General features: G+C 47.3%; 1 protein-coding gene across 16 annotated transcripts in view; it reads left to right on the top strand.

Moving 5' to 3' along the window:
• The first annotated feature begins 3722 nt into the window (after nt 1-3722).
• COL6A3 (collagen type VI alpha 3 chain) overlaps nt 3723-16903 on the top strand; it is a 105171-nt gene continuing 91990 nt past the window's right edge. For all 16 annotated transcript variants that reach the window (XM_082219876.1, XM_082219877.1, XM_082219878.1 and 13 more), the window contains exon 1: nt 3723-3875. The gene's annotated coding sequence lies outside the window, so the exon portion shown is untranslated. The remainder of the gene's footprint in view (nt 3876-16903) is intronic.

Genomic DNA, 16903 nt, shown 5'->3' with positions numbered 1-16903 from the left:
AGGAGTGCTGAACATGCAGATGTAGGTGATGGTTAGTTGATGAAGGACCCTGTGTGAGAGGCAGGGAAGGGGAGATTGCTCAGGATGGGAGGCTCAGAGATGAAAGCTCCCAGGTGAGAGCTGGGAGGGCTCAACTTTCTCTGTGTGAGACAAACTAAGATCTCCCTGTGAAGGAGAATTTTATATTCCCCCCCCTTCTCCTCCATTCTTTGTTTTTGTTTAGTTTGTTCTTTTATTGCAATGTATCATGAGAAGTCTTAATAAAATCTTTCTTTAAAAAACCCAAACCCACTCCAAGTCTTGCATTATGTCCCCCAGCTGAAGGCATGTGTAATGGGACCCTGCTAGTTGCAATGCCTACACTCTAGAGCAGGTGTGGGAGCTTTCAGCCCCTCAGATGCTGCTGAACTGCATCTCTCATCCTCTCTGACCACTGGCCATCTTACTAGGGCTGATGGAAGTTGCAGCTCAGCAATATCTAGAGGGTCAAAGGTTCCCCACTCCTGTTCCAGGCTGCCCACCCCCCTGGGAGAAGCCCTTCTGCCCTCTGCCCTGCATAATTTCTGTTGCTAGCTGACCTGCTTCTTTACAGAGGTCTTCGAAAAGAGCTGAATTGATAATTTGTTCTGTGTACTAATTCTACCATGTAATATTAGGTGTTGGATTGCACAATGACCATGCATCCCAACCAGACCTATGACCTGGGATTAGGTCCTTCTGTAATGCATTAGGTGAGAGCCTATCCAGATGAGGCTGAGGCACTGCTTCTCTAGACCAGATGGATGGGAGGGGGCCTGCTCTGGATTACACTCCCTTTGAAGGAGCAGGTACGCCGCTTCTGGATCCATCGCTGTCACTTGAAGCAGGGCTGGCCCACAACAATTTGGTATCTGCGGCGAACCACAAAATGGTCCTCCCACACTGATGGAGATAGGTTTGGGATTGACTGTAAACCTGTGCCATGTGTGTGTGAAAATATGGGTGTAGTCAGGCTGTGAAGCCCTGCTTAGCAGAATAAAAACGTCTATGCACGTTTGCGGCTGATTGGAAGCTAGGAATTAGGCAATTGCACCTTTCAATCTCTGTTTACTTGTGATTTGCTTACTTTTCAGCCCTGAACTGAAGTTTGAGAGACCTCGGTGGCACAGAGTGCCTTCTATCAGCTATGGCTGGTGACCCAGCTGCACCTTTATCTGGACAGGGATAGCCTAACATCTGTCGTCTCTTCTCTGGTAGCCCCTAAGTTACATCACTGCAAAATGTTATACATGTGGCTGTCTTTGAAGGTGGTGTGGAAACTGCCGCTGGAGCAGAATGTGGTGTCCAGGTGACTGACTTGTTTTTTGTTTTGTTTTTAAATGATATTTATTAAGGGATTGAAGGTTACAGAAAAAGAACAATAGAAAATTAAACAAAACAAAACAATACCTTACAATATATCAAAAAAACAATACAAAAAGAAAATACAAAAAATACAGTAAAACAACGAAGAAAAAAGAACAAAAACATTTAAAAATACATCCAACCTTTCCATGTCTTTACCTTTCATATACTTGTTTCATCGACCTCCTCACACCTCCCTTTTTTGTATTCTAGTTCAATTAGCTATTTCAGCAAGTCCTTTCCATCTTTCTCAATTTTCGTTCTAAAATTTAACTTAAGACAGTCTAACCTTAAATTTTCCACTTTGGTCCATTAACAATCTATTTTTACTTAATTCTTTATAACATTTCTGCTAAAGCCATATAACTTCATTCCAGCATCCTTCTAACATTCATTAGTTTTGCAATACGTCTGTAAATATACTTTAAATTTTTTCCAATCTTCTTCCACCAACTCTTCTCCCTGGTCTCGGATTCTGCCAGTCATTTCCGCCAATTCCATGTAGTCCATCAGCTTCATCTGCCATTCTTCCAGAGTGGGTAAATATTGTGTCTTCCAATACTTTGCAATAAGTATTCTTGTTGCTGTTGTAGCATACATAAAAAAGGTTCTATCCTTCTTTGGCACCAATTGGACGACCATGCCCAGGAGAAAGGCCTCTGGTTTCTTCAGGAAGGTATATTTAAATACCTTTTTCATTTCATTATAAATCATCTCCCAGAAGTTCTTAATCCTTGGGCATGTCCACTGACTTGGACAGAATGGTCTAAGCCAGGGGTCTGCAACCTGCGGCTCCGGAGCCGCATGCGGCTCTTTTACACCTTTGCCGCGGCTCCGGGGCGGATACTAGCGAGGGGAGGAGGCGCATTGTGCACCCCGACACTCCTCACTGTGGCGGGCGCTGTACTGGCTGTGATGTTGCATGGGGCGGTGTGTGAGTTAGTCACGCACCGTCCCAACGTCACCTTCCTGCCCGCTGTCAGATCGGAGGGCAGCGGCACGCATGCTTTAAATGTCACAATGGTTTTGCGGCTCCCAGGTTTTTTTTTCCCCTTCGGAAACGGGTCCAAGTGGCTCTTTTTGTCTTAAAGGTTGCAGACTCTAAGCACATCCCACCAATCCTGGCCTGGCTGCACTGGCTCCCCATCAGTTTCTGGGCCCACTTCAAACTGCTGGTTTTCGCCTTATGCAGACCAGGACCCCAATATCTCAAGGACAGCCTCTCCATGGGAACGGAGTGCACAAAGGTTTCATTTCTGAAAATAAGGTTTCCTTTTTAAACAATAGTTCAATTAATTTGAGTCCATTTAAAAGTTTTATGATTCAGCTGCTTCAAAGTTAAATACATGGGGGCGGGGGAACACTATTTAAAACTCATTGGCCACCTATTAATATCTGGGACAAATTAAGATGTGCATACATTCATATTCTGCAATATATTAATCTCAGGACAGCAAAAGCAGGACAGCAGCAGCAACACCCTTTTTGCCACTTTAATAACTCAAGCTAAGTGAAAGTTGCAGAACGTTGTTGCAAAAGGGCGTATGCATTAAGACACCTCCAATGTTAATTTTGTCTATTACGGTAGGTCTGCAACTTACATGGGGCTTGCACTCTGGGGATCGCGCCAAAAGCCAAAACCGTGTTTATTCCAAACCCGTAGGGCTCAGAGGGGGGTGGGATTGCCCAGGTCATTTCGCCCCGACGCCCGACCCTTTCCTGCCCCCTTTTCATTGTATAAACTTTTAGGCGCGCATGTGAAGCCGAACGCGCGCAAGTGACACGCGGGCCGGTTGCGGGCTGACTGAATGACGGGGGGCTCTCAAACCGAGGTCAATCCGAAGCAGCAGCAAGGGCCCGTTTCCTGCAGCCCACCCCCCCCCAGGACGACCCTCTTTCCGGAGCTGCCTTGCTCTCCGTCTGCTTTGCACCGCGCACTGATGGCTGTGGGCGCGCAGGCAGAGAGATCTCGCCAGCAACGTTCTGGGTGAAAACCAAGGTAACTTCGAGTTCAGGGCTTCTTCTCCCTCAGACGCATTCTCACGTTCTCCTTTTCCCGAGTCTCGAATTCAGAAGGAAGTTGGCACCGAAACCAAAGTTTGACAGGAGAAACACGTGCGGGGGGGGGGGAGCGGCGTTTCCCGCGGATTCTGGGCGCTGCTTGGCGCCGGGTGCGCGGGGCGGCGCGGACGGAGGCGCTTCTGGGCAGCCGGGATCTGGGCCGGCCCCCCGCCCGCTGCTCGCCCCTTTGGCATCGCTGGAGGCGGCGCCGTCCCCGCCGCGTCTCCCGCCCCCCCCCCGTCCCCCCAGCCAGCCCCTCCGCCGCCGAGAGCCGCCCGCGCGGCAGGATTTTCCGAGCGCCGCCCTCGCGCTGCGCCGCCGAGACGAGAGAGAGAGCGTGGGGCGCGAGAGAGGCGGCCAGAGGGAGAGCTGAGTCCGGCGCGCAACGCGGCCGCTCCGCTCCTGCCAGTCCCGCGTCGAGCTTCCTCGGGGTAAGCGCCCTGGTCGGGCTGCGCGGGGCGGGCGGGCGGACGGGGCTTTCGAAGGAGCCGGAGCGCCGGCTCGGGTGGGTCGGCCGGAGGGGCCAGGGCGGGAGGCGAGCGAGGCAGCTCCGGGATCTGCAGGAGAAGCGGGCTACCCAGTCAGCCCTCCGGGTCGGGCGCCTTCTCCCTTCCGACGCATCTCCCAGTTTGAGGATCAGATTTGCTCGGGGAAGTTGCGTCTCGTGGGTGATTTTGCTTTCCGTTGTCAAGTCTGACTCTGCCTGCTTTGTCTAGGTGTAAGACCTGCGTAGGTTGGTTGGTGAGTTAGTTGGTTTGCTTACTTATTTTCTTCTTGATGGTACTTATACCCCAGCTTTTATTCCATGGAGCTCCAGGTGGCTTCCATGAATCTCACCCCCGCCCCATTGAGGTAGCTTAGGCTGAGAGGCCCGGGGTCATCCACAGCAAACTTCCCAGCCGAGTGGAGGATTCGAACCTGGAGGATTCGACCCGGGTCTGACCCTCGAACCGCTGCTCCACACTGGCTCTCGAATCAAGCTAACTCAGTGGCGTAGCGTGGGTTGTCAGCACCCGGGGCAAGGCAAGTAATTTGCACCCCCTAACCCATGGATTTGCGCCCCCTAACCCTAACCCCCAGATGTTGCGCCCGGTGCGGCCGGCCCCCCCCTGCACCCCCCACGCTACGCCACTGGGCTAACTTTATTTGGATTGCAGAAGGAGAGAATGTGCTGGGGGGGGGGAGGAATGTTGGTATTTGCTCAGGAAAAGCCGATTCAAATCAAAATACACGGACAGACAAGTGGCTGCTGTTTGATGCAGCTGCCGGGTTCTGCCTAAGCCAGGAGAGGATTCCCTAAGAGGCGGCTTTGCCAGGTTTAGTACCCAAAAGGTCTATCTTACAGAGCAAGGATGCGGCCAAGGTTTGTGGGCAGAAGGACGGAGCCCTTTAGGAAGCATTTATTAGGGCTGGCCTCCACAGGGATGCAAAGGCGTCCTGGATGCCCAAAGAGGGCAGAGCCTGGACATCCCTTCACCCTTGACTGTGCGATGCCAGAGAATGCACAAACCGTGTATACAGAGCAGAAATGGTGTCTTGTCTGGCTGCCTGAAGCAACAAGAAGAGGGAAAAGTAGAGTTAAGTAAAATGCACCAGGGAACTGTTTGGGTCTCTGTGAAGTGTTCTGGGGCGCAGGAGGGATCTCTAAAGGATTGGCACTTTAGGGGAATTGCCTTTATCTCAGCCTTCAGCCCTAATGAACCATCCCTCCATGGCACTGATCTCACATGGACATGGCTTCAGCATAATCCTCATATTCCATAATGGACTTGGAAGTCTCATCGTGGGACAGGGACACACCCTTTGGCTGCTGAAAAGAAGGAGCTAGGTGACCCTTGGGGTCCCTTCCAGTTATGATCACAGGTCTTCTCTGTCAACTGTGCAAAGACTAAATACAACTCCTCTTCTTTCCTTACAAACTGAGCTCTGGGACCATGTAGCTCTGCAAGTATTAAGAAGAAATCTACCCATCAACACCTAGTCATGTTAGTGGGATAATAATCTGCTGACCTTTTGTTCCTCTTAAAGGTTCCTTCAAGCTGGAAATCGTAATTAAGCTAAGTACTTCTCTGGGAATGTTTGCAATGGAACTAAAATGAATTGAAAATGTGAAATTCAAGGCTATGGTCTGTGCCCACTTTACAAAATTATTCCCCTTTAAGGTTGCAATCTTATACATGTACAGTAGCATGAGGGTAGATTCCTCTTTAAACAATGAGGCTGGAGATTGCACAGTAAATCTGTAAGTGTACGAATGCAGGATTTCCAGCTTAATGTGTATTTTGCAACCCTTTTCAAAATGAAGGCATCAAAATTTAATGGTGGTTCAAACTTCAGCATGTCAAAACTCTGCCAGATTTGGTGCCAAATACAAGGCCTTGGCAAATAACAAAACTAAGGGCGACATTCCACCTCATGCTGTTACTAATGTTCTGTCTGTGCAAGCGCTACAGCTTGTAAGATGGAACGACCCCCCTTCTCCCTGTGCACTTTTCTGGAGGTTTGGAGGACATGCGGGTGGAGGGAGAGGAGGGAACGCCCCATCCTACAAGTGGAAGCTCTTGTGCAAGGCTTCCGCTCCCAGGGCTCGTTACATGACTCCCACCCTAAAACGTTGCTCTTGTGTTCAAATGGAACAAGTGTGCTGAGGTACAGAATCTCATAGAATCCTAGAGTTGGAAGAGACCACAAGGGCCATCGAGTCCAACCCCCTGCCAAGCAGGAAACACCATCAGAGCACTCCTGACATATGGTTGCCAAGCCTCTGCTTAAAGACCTCCAAAGAAGGAGACTCCACCACACTCCTTGGCAGCAAATTCCACTGTCAAACAGCTCTTACTGTCAGGAAGTTCTTCCTAATGTTTAGGTGGAATCTTCTTTCTTGTAGTTTGGATCCATTGCTTTAAAATGTTAGCAATTTCTTGATATGCAAATTCATCCCACATGTTGTAGTCACACTTCAGTCACAAACTCACAAGGTGACCTTATGAAAGCTTTCATTTCTCTCTGTCAGTCTCCGCTCCACAAACAGAAGTATATATTATGGGAAGAGTAATATGGCACTGCCTTAACATGACGGTTGTATGAGAAGCACTTTGGACATTGGAAGCGCTGAGTGTGATCATAGCTCCAAATGCACCACGAGCGATGTTCGTTTATTCCTGGTGCCTCTCTTGGAACTATTCCTTGGTTGCAAAGTAAATGAGCACAGCATACAGTGTGCAAAATGGAACTTTCAACAAATTAGTTGGCTTGCTTATTTTTGCTTTCGATATTTACATAATAGTGATGTCACCCCCGGGATCCCAGTTGCCAATGTCACATTTATAGCAGAGAAAATAATGATACTGCAGGAGGAAAATGTGTCTTCGGGTATTGCTGAAGTTTAAAAGTGACAGAGTACTGTCCTAAATAGGAAGCTAAAGAATCACAAAGAACTCTGCTTGTGGGGAGCTCATGTTGCACTCCCCCCCCGCCACCCCACTGCTTCCATGAATTGTAGATAATTCAAAGCCAACACTATCATGGCCCTGTAGACTGACTGACCTGTCAGTTAAAAGCTACTGCCCCCCCTCTCGTGTGATGAATGCAACATCACCACTGTGAGCATCCAGTTCTGCCATATTTGTAGCTTTTTTCAGTTGAAAATAAAGAACAAACGCAGCCCAAAGTAGCTGCAGAAAATAGCCTTTATTTCTCTTATATGAATGGATAGCAGTTTACTTTATGTAACTGCGACTGGTTTTATAGAGGCTGCTATGAAGGAAGCATGGAATCCGACCCATATATATATATTTAGTAGCTCAGTGTGTTCCAGAAAAGAAGAGCAGTGGTAATACAGTCAAACTTTGGTTCCTGGATGGCTCCGTTTTGGAATGTTTCGGCTCCTGAAAACCTGGAAGTAAATGCTCCGGTTTTCGAATGTTTTTCAGAAGCTGAGTGCAGGAAGCTTTTGCAACCAATCGGAAGCCACGCCTTGGTTGTCGAACATTTTGGAAGCTGAACGGGCTTCTGGAATGGATTACGTTTGACAACCAAGGTTTGACTGTAGGCTAATATACAAATGTTGCAAAAGCGTTGCAGAAACATGTGGAGAGGAGGTCACCAATAACTGTGTAACTAACTGCCAAGGGCATGAAAACTAAACCTGGGCTCCTCCTCTGGGAGATGCCCAAAATAAGCAAAAGCAAAAATAAGCAAGCAAACTAATTTGTTGAAAGTTCCATTTTGCACACTGTATGCTGTGCTCATTTCTGTTATGACAGATCTCTGAGAAGGCATGCCATTTTCTCTGAGTAGCGCTCCCTTCCTCATCAGTTCACCAGGTAAGAAAGGTATCCCTGGCCAAACCCTGCTTTCTGCCTATACCTTCAGCTCAATGCTCAATGACTAAGGCAGGAATGGCTCAGATCCCATGCGTTCCAGCGGTTTCACTGGCATTGGGAGAGAAGCTCTGTCAGTTTCTTTGTGGTTCTTTCCCTTGCAGTGATTCATAGGCCCCTTACACGATACGCTTAGCTGCGGGGACCCCTGCGATTCCCCCAGAGGCACTACTCTAACTCTTGGCCATCCTTGCCCAGGATCCAGGGAATCCTTCCTCTCCCCGCCTTCCCACAGGCTTTGCTGATTCATACCTTATTTGTTTGTGGGCTGCAATTTTTTGGTCTGATGTTCTTATCCCACGTCTGGAAATTTCTAAAAATCTTACTGCTGGGATTGATTACTGGCCAAGTTTTAACAACCATTTTTGTTTCTGAGTTACTTTAAAACTACTCTGAACATCATTATTTTTCATTTTGTTTGCTTGCTTTCTGGTCAGATTTTTATTTCTTCAAGTGTGGGCTCTTTAGTGTCGAAATACCAGGCTGTCTATGGTTTAAAATTTGTTCAAAATTAAATAAGCTGACATATGTAAATTGGCAATTCAGAGATTTTGGCTTGGCTTGAATTTGTGTTCCCGCCTGAGCTTTCCATCTCCTGAATCCTCTGCATGTGCCAGAGGACTTGGGGGTGTGGGGCCCCCCTGGGCCCCCCAGCTATGGAGAGGGGAGTGGGAACCTCTCATGGGGTCTGAAGAGGCTCTTCACCCGTGGACCTGGGGCACTTGATCCTGTTGAGTTGGTGGGTGGGTTTGTGGAGACCCGAACAATGTCCTTTCCACCTCATCCCACAAGTGACAGCAGCCACACCTATTATTTGCTTTGCTTTAGTAGACTTTCTTGGAATGATTTCTCTGTAGCTTAAGAACAATGAAGAACACATCAGAGGAAAACTTTTACCTGCCTACCTGTTCTCGATATTCCCTTCTGCCCTTATAACATTTTGGGGCTAGTCACTTTTTCACCCTCCATTCATTCACTCCATTCATTTCATCGCATACAGTCATACCTCATGTTACATTCCTTCAGGTTACATCCCGCAGCGACCTGGAAGTACCAGAAAGGGTTACTTCTGGGTTTTGCCGTTTGCACATGTGCAGAAGTGCAAGATGATGTCATGCACATGCACATGCACAGAAGCAGCGAATCTCAAGCCGCGCAGGTGCAGGCATGCCGTGGCGTGTTGCACTCTTTTCATGTTGCAAACGGGTCTTTGGAACGGATCCCGTTCGCAACCAGAGGTACCACTGTACACTGATTTGATGTCTACATGCTTAATGTTAGCATGAAAGGGACCTGCACACCTACAAGTGTATGCATATAGGCTCCTTTCTTTCACACTCACACTGCATCCCATGGTGTGGGGGACAACAACAGATTCTTCCAGTGTGCATATGGGCGGAGCCTCTGCCATACTCTTCGAAGGCGCTGCAGAATGCTTTTGACCAGGCTTCCTCAACCTTGGCCCTCCAGATGTTTGGAGACTACAATTCCCATCATCCCTGACCACTGGCCCTGCTAGCTAGGGATCATGGGAGTTGTAGGCCCAAAACATCTGGAGGGCCAAGGTTGAGGAAGCCTGCTTTTGACTCTTAACTCCCAACATGGCCAGTGGTCAGGGAAGATGGGTGTTGTAATCCAGCCATGTCAGAGCCTGCAGATTGGAGAGCCTGCTGCAGTGTGGCCAACCAACAGAACCCAGAGGGGGACTACGAGTCAGTTCTCAGTGGCTCCTGCTGATTTCTGTGGGATTAGCAGGAGTCTGTTTAATCGCCATTCCAATGGTGTCCCAGAGGTTAACACATATAAACGCACAACTGGCATTCATTCTTAGGAGAAAGGGTGAACAATTACAGTGGTGCCCCCATCACCACACTGGGGCCCCCAAGCAGTACCAAAGCATGCTTGCACACTCTGCCCTTAAGGGCCCTCCAGTGTTGTGGGTGAGGGTCAATACTTTCTTCTTCTCCAAACTCCTAGAGCCTGAAGATGCCCTGATATACCCAGATAATAGGGCACTCTTTTGCATAAGTGGGTAGGGCTGGGCATGTGTCTTGGTGGGCAGGGGTTAGATGGTGGGTCAGCAGAATGCAGACTCAAATGTGCCACAAGTAGAACAGTGAACAAAAAAAAGGAGGGCAGGATTTTCTTGTTGTGGTGGACCAATTAAACCTAAGCTGGTTGGCATACATATTTGTTCCCAAAGTCCAGGTTGCCGCTTACAATCCATTCTGGATCCATAGAGTCCCATATATTTCTAAAGCTTTGGGGTTTGAAGGGAAGCAGATATACTGCTTTTTTGTTGGATTTATTAGTGGCAAAACTTGTGCATGAAATCAGGTCTGGTTCTGGAACCCTTCTGTTTTTCCACACAACAAATTAATAATATCCTTTGCATAACTAATTCCTGCTCTGAAATTTGCTGCAAGTTTGTTTTGAAAGGGTAATATATTCCCCATGATATTTTGGTTATTGAAGCAATTAGATACGGGCTAGATTATAGGACTGTCATGTGGACCCACAGCCTGTTGGAAATTCTGATCCAATGCGAGGGAGGTTTCAAGAATGGGGCCACGGGGCTCTGCCTTGGACCTGGTGCTCTACAGTGTTGCCAGCCTGGTGACTGCAAGGTACCATGGCACCTGCAAAGTCTTTCTGTGTTGCCCCCAGGAATAATAATAGTAATAATAATAATAATAATAATAATTAATAATAATAAATTATTATTTATTATTTATACCCCACCCATAACCTACCTTTCCTTCCTTCCTTCCTTCCTTCCTTCCTTCCTTCCTTCCTTCCTTCCTTCCTTCCTTCCAGAAAGTTGCTAGCATCTTTAGAATCTGAGTTATGAGGCAAAACTTACCAGTTAGCATGCTCCAGTGTTTACATGAACATCTCTTTGCCATCCTGTGGGTGCCCATGTGCCTGGAAAGGGGAGATGTGTGGCTGCCGCCTGCATGCATGGGAGGGAGGGCTGCTCATGTATGTGTGGTCTGTGAGGAAAGATTGCGTGTGAATATGTGGTCTGTAAGCAGGGGCGCCGACTTATAAAAAATATTGGGGGAGCCCGCGAAAGCTCATGAATAATAAATAAGCTCATGAATATGCAGCTAAAGTGGCACCGCCTCCTTGTGAGCGAATAGGGGAGAGCGTGCTGCGCCTATTAATCAGCTCCGAAGGAAATTGGGTGGAGCTTTTGCTCGGGAGGGAGGGCAGGAGGCATGCAGCCCGACCCTGTGCATTTTGGGCTGGGGGAGGGGCGGCGGTGGCGCTCTGCTGGAGGGGCGCCCGACATTATTGGGGGGGCGGAGCCCCCCAAACGAATTTTTGAGGGGGCTCGGGCCCCCTCAAGCCCCATGGAGTCGGCGCCTATGTCTGTAAGAGAGAGAGCTAGAGGGAGAGAGAGAGAGAAGTGTCCATGTGAATGAAGTGCACATACAGGAGTGAGCGAGCGAGCAAGTGAGAGATGCACGTGTGCCTGTGGTCAGCATGCGCGCAGCTACTGTGTGTGAGGGAAGGAGTGGTACTAGAGGGATGGTCCCTTATACATTTTTCCTGGTGCTGGGCTGTGTTTATGTGAGAAATCAATATGGTGTGATCTCCACAGTCAGGACAGCTGGGCATAGTTGCCTTTCCATGGTAAGCCTAAGGCTGCCTGAGGTGGCATGGTGTGTGTGTGTGTGTGTGTGTGTGTGTGTGTGTGTTGTCTTGAAAAATACGAAAGTTGTCTTGAAAAATATGACTTTCAAGCTGTCTGGTCCCCAAGATTATATATCTGATTTTCTAACACTGAGTCCTGAAGGGCTGTAACACAGAAGAGGCCAAAGACTTGTCCTCTGCTGCCTCAGAGGGTAGGAATAGATTAAAGGGGTTTAAGTTGTAAGAAAGTAGATTGGAGAAATGAACCAATTCCTGGGAGGCCCTGTGGTCTCTTCCTCCCCTGGCATCTTCCAGCAGAGACCTGAAGGCTTTCCTGTGTGTCGAAGCAGGAGGTTGCGACTAGGCCTTCTCCAACTCTTTGATTCTAAGAGAACTGTCACAATCTTTGTAGACGGGAGTTGCCACAAAGCTTATGGAGATCACTGAAATAAATTTTAATAATGAACATCAAATCCTTTAATTAGTACGTCACTGAAAGCAGTATCTGAGTTGACTTAGCACTAAGATCCGCAGAAAGGGGCAAAGGAATACATTATAGAGTTGTGCTTTCAAGGAAATGACTTTTCTGAAGGGGTCTGACCTCGTTCACAGGCTTTCCTAGGGTAAAGCCCAAAACTGCAGTAGGTGTAACTGCCATGGTTTTCAAGGGGGATTTTGCAGAAGTGTGACTGGGCCACAGATCAATGTTCTTTTCCCTATACAAGGGGGCAACTGACCCCATGATTGTGCAGGAATCTAGTTCTGCATCTGCCAATTCCAACAAACTTTCTCCTGGACTGAACAAGCTCTGTTACCTGGTTTTTTCCCTTCTGATTCAGAAGCCCAGCCTTGGAGTGCCATCATTTTTTCCAGATCCTAATGTTCTGTATTCCACATTAAGATGCTGAGTGGCATGGGTGGAGGGAGGGTGGTTAGTAAAATATGTGGTTGTATACAAAGACTTGTTGAGTTTTTAGGGAGTTCCTTGCTTTTTTCCATAAATAATCCCTCCCCCCCGCCCCTTACTAGCTTACGTTGAAGGCATCAGTAGCAGAAAACAGGCAAAGCCTAGTTATAAATATCATTTACAAACAAATAAATAAAAGTCTTCTTTCTGACAGTGCCGCTTTTATTTCTTTGACCTTCTTCCTCTCTCCTCGGGTTTATTTGCACTTTTGCCTGGCATGGGCACAGAAGCCCCGAGAAATGCACTGCAAGAAGCCATATGAGAGCCAGGAAGTGTTGGCCTTTGTGTCTTGAGTTGGGAAAGGAACGTGTGAGGCTGCAGAAATGAGTTATTTTTCTTCTTATTGTTGAACAGACAAAGCCTTGTTCTCTGGGCTTTGGTTTTTCACAACAGAGGCTTCTCGCTAAATGCGCCTTGATGCAGGCCTATGGAGACCACTTGGATAAAACCTCTTTCCTCAGTCTCACCCTCTCTGGAGATCTACTACGAATGTCCCCAGTGGCTGATCTGGGCTCTGCGCAAATACTGCAAGAGGGGACATATAAATGAATAATGACCTGAGCTTGAGGTTGAGTTGTGGTAGAAATCCAAAGAGTAGGGCCGGCCGCATGTGATCTCTTTGGAGCAAAGAAAAAATCAGCATGAAGTGTGCTATATGTGCAAAGAGCAATTTGAATGTTGCAGCATTTTATTCCCCTTTCTCCCTGGGTTATGAGACACAGCTATCAAACTGGATTGCTGGGCCAAGGAAGTTGAGCAGGCAGGACTTCCTGCATCAAGCCCGTTACCATATTTTGCGCCAGAGGGGACAGTGGGATTTCATTAGCTGTATCCGTCCTGTGGGTAACCCATGACTGATCGGTGGTACTTCACTAGGTCCCATTCACCACAGTGACCTGATATTGGACAGGTCCCAACCTTGGACCCTCGCACAGCTGTTCTCGGTGATCAGGCAGCTACTGATGGTGGATTTTGTTCCTGCATGGTTCCTCTTGCAGCAGACCTGTGGAAATCTGGATTAGGGTGGTGTCTGCACAACCCTAAATGAATCATGTTTGGACAGGTTGACATAGGTTTTTAATGGATCTTTTTCTGGTTTGTGTTCCACTGTAATCTAAAAGAGTGTGGTGCCTAGAAACTCACAGTTTTAAAGAAAAAGTGTGAAATTTGAGGTTCGCAGTAATTCCATATCCAATTGCAATCATGCTGTGTATGGCGCTGTAAAAGCTATAGGAAAGTATAGGTGTAATACCCTGGGATATCAGCAAATTATTTATTTTGCCTTACTCTTCTGTGCATGAGTATCCTTAGGCACTTGCCAAGAAGTCTGTGCCACAATTCAAAGTAAGTGTTTTATGCAAAAAAGAAACAATGGATCCGCGCGCGCGCGCACACACACACACACACACACTCACACTCACCAGGCTACATAATTTTGTCAGGGAAACCGATGCACACTTCTTTTTTAACTGAAACTGATCTACTACTATCTGAGAAACATCTGTCATCTTGATGCATTCAAGAAGCTGTTATGTGGACTGAGGGGTCAGATCCCTTGATGGCCTTGTGCATAATTTAATCAGTATTAATGAGCAACTGTAGATGATCCAGATCTCAGTGGACAAACATCCAGGAAATCAGTTGCTTCAGGCTGAGGAGATTGCTGGCCAATGATTTAACCGTCTAAATTGGAAGACTAATGAATCTTGCACACAAACTACTGTATGGATTTGAAAACATTAAATTTTGGCTCCCCGCCCCTTGATTATATCAGCCTATCTAGATCCGTAATTTCCCGGACATATCCGGAATACTGCAGCTGCAAGCAGTGTCCAGGCAGAAATCGCAGAAATGTCTGGGAAAATCCGGCCCTATGGCAGCCCATGGCAGCATTGTCATTTCTGCTGATTTTCCTCAGAAATAGCTCAACAAATTTAGGCAAAACTATAAAAAAGCTGTCTGGATTTTCACTTTTTGAAATATGGCAACCGTAATCTAGAACTACCTCTGTAACCAGTGCAGGTGGAAGGCTCGCCTTCAAATAAAAATAAATGAAATGTACGCAGGAGCACCACCCATACTCCCAGCATCAACTGATATGTTCACAGCCCTGGTGCATGGTAACCATCTCAGAGATAACTAGGCCACAGACCTAAAAAAGATCTATGAGGCAGGGGGGGAATAAAACAGCCCGGCAGCAATCTCATGGAAGGTTTTGCTTCATAGTTTTAACTGCAGAATTTCCACCCACATTATTCTTCTTCTAAATCAGGGGTCAGCAAACTTTTCCAGCAGGGGGCTGGTCCACTGTCCCTCAGACCATGTGGGGAGCCAGATTATATTTTTAAGAAGAAAAATGAACGAATTCCTATGCCCCACAAATAACCCAGAGATGCATTTTAAATAAAAGGACACATTCTACTCATGTAAAAACACTGATTCCCGGACCATCTGTGGGCTGGATTTACAGAAGGCGACTGGGCCGAATCCGGTCCCTGGGCCTTAGTTTGCCTACCCATGTTCTAAATTCTGAGTCCCCACTCAGAATCAAGCTTTTGTGTTTGAGCATGTTAAATACTAGTTGCGCAAACACTGCAGCATCAGGAACAGTTTCTAATGTGTGCCGTGGGTGAGTAAACATTTGCATTATAGCCTGAGATTAATATCCCTTCTCAGACCAGAAGCTCCTCCAGCAACCTACTCATAGCACTGAATAAACTACTCTTCGTGATGAATGGGAAGGAAAGCTATTGCCATCGTTAAGTAAAGGCCCCAAGTAATTTTGTGAACAAATGTGTGGCACTTGCCTAGAAAATCTCCTTGCCTTTAAGAGGCTTCAGGCTTTTAAGTTTCCACTTGTTTCAAGGTTTCGGGGAAGCAAGGTGTTATGTACTGAAGTTCTCACCCTGGGCCAGCAGGGGGATACTTTTCACTCAGGTCCACATATGCAAATAAGGGATTGAAAGTGACGTTCAGTGATTGGATAGTTACAGAAAGTGGTTACTGTTGCGTTCTAGTGGAGCTCTATATAAGCAGGCTGGCTGAACCCTTCAGTTCAGTTCTGTTCTGGCCTGTGAATAAACAAGAGCTGTTTGAAGAATCGCTGTGTCATCTGATATGTTCACCCACAACTTAACACCAAGGGATCCAGACTGGGGGACAAGTTATGGCTCCAGAAGCAGCAGCAGAAGGGCAGCACCCACATCAGGCAGCAGAAGTGCAAGAGGCAGCGTCTCATATGCCACCAGTGGCAGAGCACATGGAAGTCCGGCCCACTGCGGCTGACCTCGCAAAGTGATGCAGGCAGTGCATTCTCATGCCACATTCCAGGAGAGTGATGGCAGCATTGCCACCCATTCTTCTCTCTCCGCCAGAGCTGCTGGGCCAGGCACAAGGAAGTGGCAGCTTCCTCATGCGCCGCAGCCTCTCTCCGGTGTGGCAGAGCTGTGCGTGGCACAGCCCAGCTGAGGAAAGGGGTGGCAGTTCTTGACCACCGACTCTCCTCCACTCTGCCCCCAGATCAGGTCTGACCTGGGAACTGAGCTTGGGTTGGGCGGGAGCTTGCATGCCTGTTGTTTTTTAATTCAATCCAGAAAATGTGCCCAGGGAGTGGCACATTCCCATATCGCCTCAGGGGACAAAACAGGCTGGGCGCCCCCTCTCTAGCATCCTCCTCCTCCTCCTCCTCCTCATATGGCAGAACATTTTTGACCAGAAGCTTGTGTTGTAACGTATCTCCTGTTTCCTTCTCTAGTCAGATCCAAGAATTACCCATACGATGCTGACCATTTATCAAAAATAAAATATTTTGTAATTCAGTCTTTCTTACCATCCCATAGTGAAGAACAACATTAAAATACAATAAAACAATATCCCATTATATTAAATATAATATATATAATAATATATAATATAAATATAATATATATATTATATATATATAAATATATATATATAAGACCAATCAGTATGCGTCAGCCAAGGGAGGGACAAATGCTTGGGCAAATAACCATGTTCTCACATGGTGTTGAAACTCCCTTGGTGTCGGTGCTAGTCACCTCTGGAAAATGAGAGCATTCCAAAGTCAGGATGCCACCACTGAGAATGCCCCCTTAGTGGAATTTCCCGCCACAGAATGTGGTGATGAACGCTGTCTAAGAAGGGTCTTAAATGGGGTGAGACAAATTTCTGTAGGATAAGGCTAGTGGTGACTATGAGGAATCAAAGTTAAATGGTACAACCTCCATATATTCAGGTGAAGTGTACTTTTGAATACCAGCAGCTGGAAGCCTACAGTGGAAAGGGACTGCTTCATGCCATGTCCTGTAGTTTTCCTGATACCATCTGACCGGCTATTGCTAGACCTACCTTGACCTAACCCAACCAGTGTTATTTGTCCTTAGCTAACCACTGTCTGCATCGCAGGTTCCACATGTCAGGTTGGTGAAATCGGCCCCCAAGGGGGGTGCAG

Source organism: Podarcis vaucheri, assembly GCF_965113315.1.
Source record: "Podarcis vaucheri genome assembly, chromosome: 1".
Lineage (NCBI taxonomy): Eukaryota > Metazoa > Chordata > Lepidosauria > Squamata > Lacertidae > Podarcis > Podarcis vaucheri.
This window is presented reverse-complemented; position numbering and strand designations above follow the sequence as displayed.